Source organism: Octopus sinensis, unplaced genomic scaffold, assembly GCF_006345805.1.
Source record: "Octopus sinensis unplaced genomic scaffold, ASM634580v1 Contig10235, whole genome shotgun sequence".
Classification (NCBI taxonomy): Eukaryota; Metazoa; Mollusca; class Cephalopoda; order Octopoda; family Octopodidae; genus Octopus; species Octopus sinensis.
Window position 1 is genome coordinate 5,001 of NW_021832033.1, and position 7,500 is coordinate 12,500.

The 7,500-nt window shown below is 34.2% G+C and overlaps 1 long non-coding RNA gene across 1 annotated transcript in view; it reads left to right on the plus strand.

The window, feature by feature from the left end:
* LOC118761182 overlaps positions 1–7,500 on the plus strand; it is an 18,497-nt gene that overhangs the window by 297 nt on the left and 10,700 nt on the right. The gene's annotated exons all lie outside the window — the stretch shown is intronic.

Genomic DNA, 7,500 nt, shown 5'->3' on the forward strand with positions numbered 1-7,500 from the left:
CATATACATACATATTCATATCTATATATATATACATATTCATTTGTATGTGTCTACCCTACACCACACATCCCATCGTATGACAACCGATGTTGGTCTGTTTATGTCCCTGTGACTTTGATTTGACAAAAGAGACTGATAGAATAAGTACTAAACTTACAAGATTTGTTTGACAGAAACCCAGTAAGGTGGTGCTCCAGCAGGGCCACAGTGAAATAACTGAAACAAATAAAAGAATAAATAAAGTACAGAATAAAAGAATGTATATATATATATATATATTAATATATATATATATATATATATATATATATATATATATATTATTTATAAATAGAGAGACAAACAGACAGACAGACAAATAGATAGATAGACAGCTGTGATTCAATTTCTTTTGGCTGCTATTCTAGCAAGTACATTTAACATTGATACATTATATATTTCGATCTTTTTGGTTTTTGCTTTCCTCCCAGTTTTTCTTTGTCCGTCTTTGTATATATTTTTGCTAAACACTTGCTGTTGTTTCTAGCATATGAAATGATACAGTTTAATGGACCTGTTGTATTGGATTTGTTTTGCATGACAAACAGGCGTAGAATTTTAAACTGTAGCTAATTTCAGAAGTACAGTGGATTGGAGGGGCATTTGGCTGCTATTTCAAGCAACTCTAGCTATATAACTATGTATGGAGTTACGTGAGACAATATGGGGCTGTTTTCTCTGTAAATTTGGCTGCTATTACTAGCAGCTCTTGCATTCAGTTGCATTTTATATGTCATACTTTTAATTATATTTTTAATTAGGCATTAATTTGCATTTAATTATTAAAATGTAATTAATACAACAAAAAAACTAGTTACAGACACAAACTTAAATACAAAGTTTGCTAGAAACAACAGTTATATGAATGCATTGCATATTTTTTCACAAGGGTCCCTTCCCAAAATATATGTCTAGATTTGGTTTGTGCTTCAGTACAAGAGACTAACTGAATACGTATGGGGTGGATTTCTAAAATAAAATCTGTGAGACTGATGCCCCCAAATCAACATAACGAGACTACGAATATAATCGGCAGAGAGAAGGAATGGAACCGCATGTCAGAGTATATCTTGTCATAGTTTACGAATGTATTTGGGAGATGACTGGGAGCATACGAATGGATATATATATATATATATACATCCATCATTCTAGCTATACAACATACATTTACATATATATATGTTTATTATCAGGGCATTACCATACATAAATGCTTCACACTACGAGGGACTATTAAAGTCAAACTACCATAATAAACACATTATATGTGTGTGTATATATATATATATATATATATATATATATATCCATCATTCTAACTATACAACATATATTTAATATATATATGTTTATATATCAGGGCATTACCAGACATAAAATGCTTCACACTACGAGGGAATATTAAAGTCAAACTACCATAATAAACACATTATATGTGTGTTATATATATATATATTATATATTATATATATATATATATATATAACATGTTGTGTGCTCCACAAATGTATAAGCACAGGTGTTCCTGTGTGGTAAGAAGTTTGCTTTCAGCCACAGGGTTCTGTGTTCAGTCCTACTGCATGGCACCTAGGGCAATTCTCTTCTATTTTGACCTCGGGCCTTGTAAGTGGACCTGTCAGATGGAAACTGAAGTGAGCCCATCAGACATAAATATATATATATATATAGATCATGTGCATGTGTGTGCCTGTCTGTGTGTCAGCCTCCCTCCCACCCTCATCATAACTTGACAACTGATGGTGGTGTGTTTACATCCCTGTAATTTCATTCGGTAAAAAAGACTGCCAGAATATGTACTAAGCTTTCAAAGAGTAAGCCCTGGAGTCGATTTGTTTGGCTAAAGCCCTTAAGGCATTGCTCCAGCATGACCACAGTCCCATTGCTGAAACAAGTAAAAGAATAAAATAGTGTTTATATATCTATACAGATGGATGGTTAGATAAATAGATAGAAAGAAAGATAGAAAGATAGAGAGATAGATAGAGAATATGATGATACTGTGGTGCCCCTGCATGGCCGTGACCGTTACACTAGAGGTCAATACTACATATGTATTGTGGTTCACTGTTGCTGAACCACAAAGTTACAGGGATGTAAACACACCAACATCGGTTGTCAAGCAATGGTGTGGACAACCACAGACAAACAAATATATACATACAGTGGTGGGCAAATAAATATTCGTGATGTGTCATAATTCTTCATTTATTTGATTTCGAATGAACATAAATGGGATATACCAATACTATATTTGCATTCACTTGCATAAACTAAGAATACTTTTTTCACCCCTAAATATTTATAATTGTATATAAACTCCTTAGTTACTATAATTTATTAGTTTCATTTGCATATTCTTAGTTTATGCATGTGTATGCAAATATAGTATTGGTATATCCCATTTTCCTATCATTTCCCTAAACATGTTAGGTATTTAACCAGCAACTCCTTGAATGGTGCCATCCCTTAACTAAGGCGAAATTCACCTCTAATTGAACTTATGAATATATGAAAACATCCAAGATTGTATTCTGATAGGAAAAAGGAAAACACCCAAAGGTGCTGCTTCACCTTTTTAATCAGTGAACGGAAATAAAAATAGAATAAATAAATTATATTAATAAATTCAAAATAACACAATGATTGTGATGGTGATGTGATGATGATGAAGGTGATAATGCTGTTGTTGTTGTTGTTGGTGGTGGTGGTGTGGTGTAAATTTGCATCCAGACTGAAGAAAGTGAAATTTATACAGAACATGCATATTCATTAGAAAAACCACAGTTTCTAAGGGTTTTAAAAGCAAAACCCTTGAGATGACCCCGAATCTGTAAATGAATGTGTTATCAGTTGCAAAGAGGTTTCAATTATATTTATTTTTGTCTAAAGGCAGCTTAGCCATTGTGACACAAAAGCAGATTGTTAGATGTTGAGAGGGAGGGAGGGAAACGAAATCAAAAGAACAACAAGGATCAATGATTCAGAGTGATATTTGAAGAGAGAGAGAGAAGAGAGAGGGGAGAGAGAGAGGGGGAGAGAGAGGGAGAGAGAAAGAGAGAGAGAAAGAGAGAGAGGGAGAAAGAGAGAGAGAGAGAAGAGGAAGAGAGAGACGAGGAAGAATGAGGTGGTGTACAGGAAAACAAAAACAATACACAAAGCATTATATTTTTAATAAATGAGAGCTGAAACTAATGAATAAGATGATGATGATGATGAGAGTGGGGTGTTTTTTTGTGGTGGCGGTGGTGGTGAGGATGTGAATACTTGCATTTTGGGGACCAATGTGTAAACAAAACCCTTCAGTTGTTGAGTAAATGTAAATGAATGCTTTATCAGTTGGAAACAACTGGAATTATTTCAAAATGGATTTTGAGATCTTAAGAGGGAGGAAGTGAAAATCGAATCCAAATAACAACAGGAGTGTCTTTGTGATAAGAGGCTTGCTTCCCAACTACATGGTTCCAGGTTCAGTCCCACCGTGTGGCACCTGAGCAAGTGTCATCTACTATAACCAAAGCTTGTGAGTGGCTTTGGTAGACAGAAACAGAAAGAAGTCCATCCTGAATATATGAGTGTGTGGTTGTATATATATATATGTTGTGTGTTGTGTGGTGTGTGGTGTGTGTGTGTGTGTGATAAATATATGAGTGCAATTATGAAGGTGTTTAATCTGTACTAGTGCATGTGTATTTTGTGTGTTGTGTGTATATATTATATATCACAATTGCAGCGTGGAGGTGTTATAAGCCATTCAAGAAAACACAAAAGCCGTCGATTCACTTCAACATTTAAGTTTAATTGTCAAAATATTTTCGTCGCTAAAATCCGAGACCGTTCACTGACAAAAAAATCCGTGTGCATTTTTGTCATATATATATATATTGATGATTGATCTGTGACTGTCCACCCTCACCATCGTTTGAGAACCAGTGTTGCTGTGTTTACACCCCTATAACTTAGTAGTTCAGCAAAAAAGACCAATAGAAAAACTACTAAGCTTACAAAGAGTAAGGCCTGGGATCGATTTCTTCTACTAAAGGTGGTGCTCCAGCATGACCATATCAAATTACTGAAACAAGTAAGGAATAAGAGAATACATATACATATGTGCACACATACATATAGTTAGTTCCTGGTAGATTATTGCAGAGAAACCCAACCTGAGCTCTGGGCTGTTGGATTCCAGACCAATACCAAAATTCTTCAAGCATAAGAAATGCCGGTTTCACAACAGTAACACCATAGTTGTGTTACTAGACATATACACAAATATATATATTATATATACATACATGTGTATATATAAACATGTGAGTGTGTATGTGTATATATATACACACATATATATACATACGTATATAAAAATAAGCATATCTATATATATGTGTGTGTATTTATGAGAAGGTTGTATGTTATTTCAGGAAAATTTCTTTATTATTTCTAACAAGACTATGGCTATGCTGGAGCACTGCTTTTAATTGAGCAAATCGGCCCCGATTTTTTCTTGTAAGCCTAGTACTTATTCTATCAGTCTCTTTTGCTAAACTGCTAAGCTATGGGGGACATATACACACAGACACATACATATATATACAATGGGCTTCTTTCAGTTTCCATCTACCAAATCTACTACAACAGGCTTTGGTTGGCCCCAGGCTATAGTAGAAGTCACTTGTGCAAGGTGCCACACAGTGGGACTGAACCCAGAGCCATGTGGTTGGTAAGCAATCTACTTACTACAGAGCCCTCCCAAACCTATACACACATAGAAATGTATATACACACAGACATGTATGTATGTGTATATCCATCTATATATACATACACAAAGATGTATACACACACCACACACATGAGGAGGCAATGCCTACTACTCCCGGATATTTATAAGTATCCTCTTAACTGTTGCCATATCTTCATTGCTGTTCGAGCGAAGCAGACTCACAGAATATTTCTGAGACAGAAAGACTTCAAGCCAGTATCAAAACCCAATAACCAACCCTGGTAAATAATATTCTTCTCCTTTTATTTAACACACAATTTACCACCACATTTACATTGCTAAACATTCATTAGACTTATTTCAAACATAAATATACTGTTATATAGATATTGTTTTATTTGCACACCACCATCTATAGACTAGACGTGTTTAAACATTTTGCAGTGTCACATCACACGTAAAACCTTTCATTTCCAGAATATAAAGTATGGTTGTGTTATAACTATGTCAAAACTATTTGATGGAAATGTTCATCTAAGGATACATCATTTTACGTAGTTTAAAGTGGATTTCTAAGTCTCAAGTGAAATTTAAAATTTGCAAATTAATTTCATGGCAGATAAATTAATTGGCTGTTTTTCATAAACTTAATTCTTTAAAAGCTTAGTCAAGAACGGCCCTGCATATAACCCTTTCTTTTTCTAGGGTCTTCGACAGTGGTGAGTGGGAGAAAGACATTCTCAAAACAAGAGGCCTAACGTGAATGCACACAAAAGAGAAATCCTCTACTAAAAGTAGCTCAGGGGCCAGCTTTTGGTGTGAATTTGGTGATAGATTTAGTCTGCAACTAGGGTGGCCACAATGGGATTTGAACTCAGTTCATAAAGAACCACATTACCTACTGGAAGGCATCGTGTCCATATTTAATTCTACACCTCAAACTAGTATTTAAATTATTGACCCCTGCATAATAAAAGTCAAAGCGACCATGCCAGAATTTGAACCCAGAACACAAAGTGTCAGTACTAATACAATTCTAATGATTCTACTAATTGAAATGTTTTAACTGAGTTTTTATTTCAATATTAAACTTTGTATATAAATGGAATTGTTCTGGTGATTTCATTTCTATTTTATATCTTGAAGCAAACAAGAAGAATTGTTTAAATATTAAACAATTTGGTGACAACATATATTTTCTCTCTCAGCACATCTTTATCCTACATCAACATTTTAATGTGCAATGCATTAAATATGTTTTCTCACCATCTTCGATATTATTTATCAGATGGATGGCTTCTGAGAATTACTTCACATTGTCTGCAGTTATTATTCACTCTATTACAAACAAAGAGCAAAGTCCCTAAAATGCCCCTAAAAATATATTCAATCATGACAACTTATGGGAGGGTCATGGTTAGAAAGTTTTGACTATAGCATTGCTAGACAAGAATTAACTTTCAGGTAAAAATCAAAAATGGAAATCATAGTTTTAATATATTTTAAACAAATGTATTTCTTTCATTTTAGATATATTTACTGTTTATAAAAATAATTTTAATGATTCAATATTTCAACTTTATAAATTGTATTTCGGAATTATGAAAGTTAAACATCCTATTAAATTAAAAAGATTGTATTTTTAATATTTTTTACAAATTACATTTAAATATTGTATTTTTAATAATAATAATCTATGTTATAAATTTGTATATTTCTTTAAGTTAACCAAGAGAATTGTCTAAAAATTAAACAATTCCAAGGTAACATCAGATATACCAACGAACATGCACCTGTAAATAATGTAATTAATCATTTGTTATTACCTGGCCAAGGTACGACCTGGTTATGTTTCTCTAATGATGCTCTCTCAAGCAATAATATATTCATAGAAATCAAACAGTTAAACAAGTGAACTTATTCATGTAAAAAGGGGTCAGTTGGCAAAGGCATTCACACATTTTACTAAAAGACTGTTTCCAGTATCTGCTCTGGTGCCCTGAGTTCAATACCTAGTGAGGTCAGCTTTACTTTATATTATGATTGATAAAGAACCAGTCAAGTACTGGAGTAGATTTGTCATCATTGTTGTTCTTCCTCCTCTTCAACCACTTCTTTCTTTCTATGTGCAAGACATTGCCAGGGGTTACACAAGTAGAGAGAAAGGCTCCTCCAGATTTCAAATCTCTCCAAGTCATTCTATATCTTATGTCATCTGGTTGACCTCTTTTGATTTTAAATACACAGCCAGAGAGGTCAGATCTTCTGATGCTGTTTTTTCAACTTATTTTCCATCAATGTAGACCCAGTTTATTTACATGCCTCCTCTTCATTCACCATTTCCTCCCTCTTTCATCGTTCTTCTCTTTGTTTATATTATCAAGTCGTCTGCAACAACTGTTGTAGTTGACCCTTCCACTTTTTTCAGCCGTTTAAGGCTCTGGTCTCAAAGACACCCATCCGGTCACTGCCACTGTGCTTCTGTTGTGTTTTGTTGTTTGTCAACACCAGCTCATTGGCCATTCCCAGCATCAGCTCTGCCACTATAAATCCGTATGGAGTCAGGATCTTTTGGTTTGTGAATCTGTGGTGTATATATATATATACACACACACAGGAGTGGCTGTGTGGTAAGAAGCTTACTTCCCAACCACATAGTTCCGGGTTCAGTTCCACTGCGTGATGCTTTGAGCAAGTGTTTACTATTATAG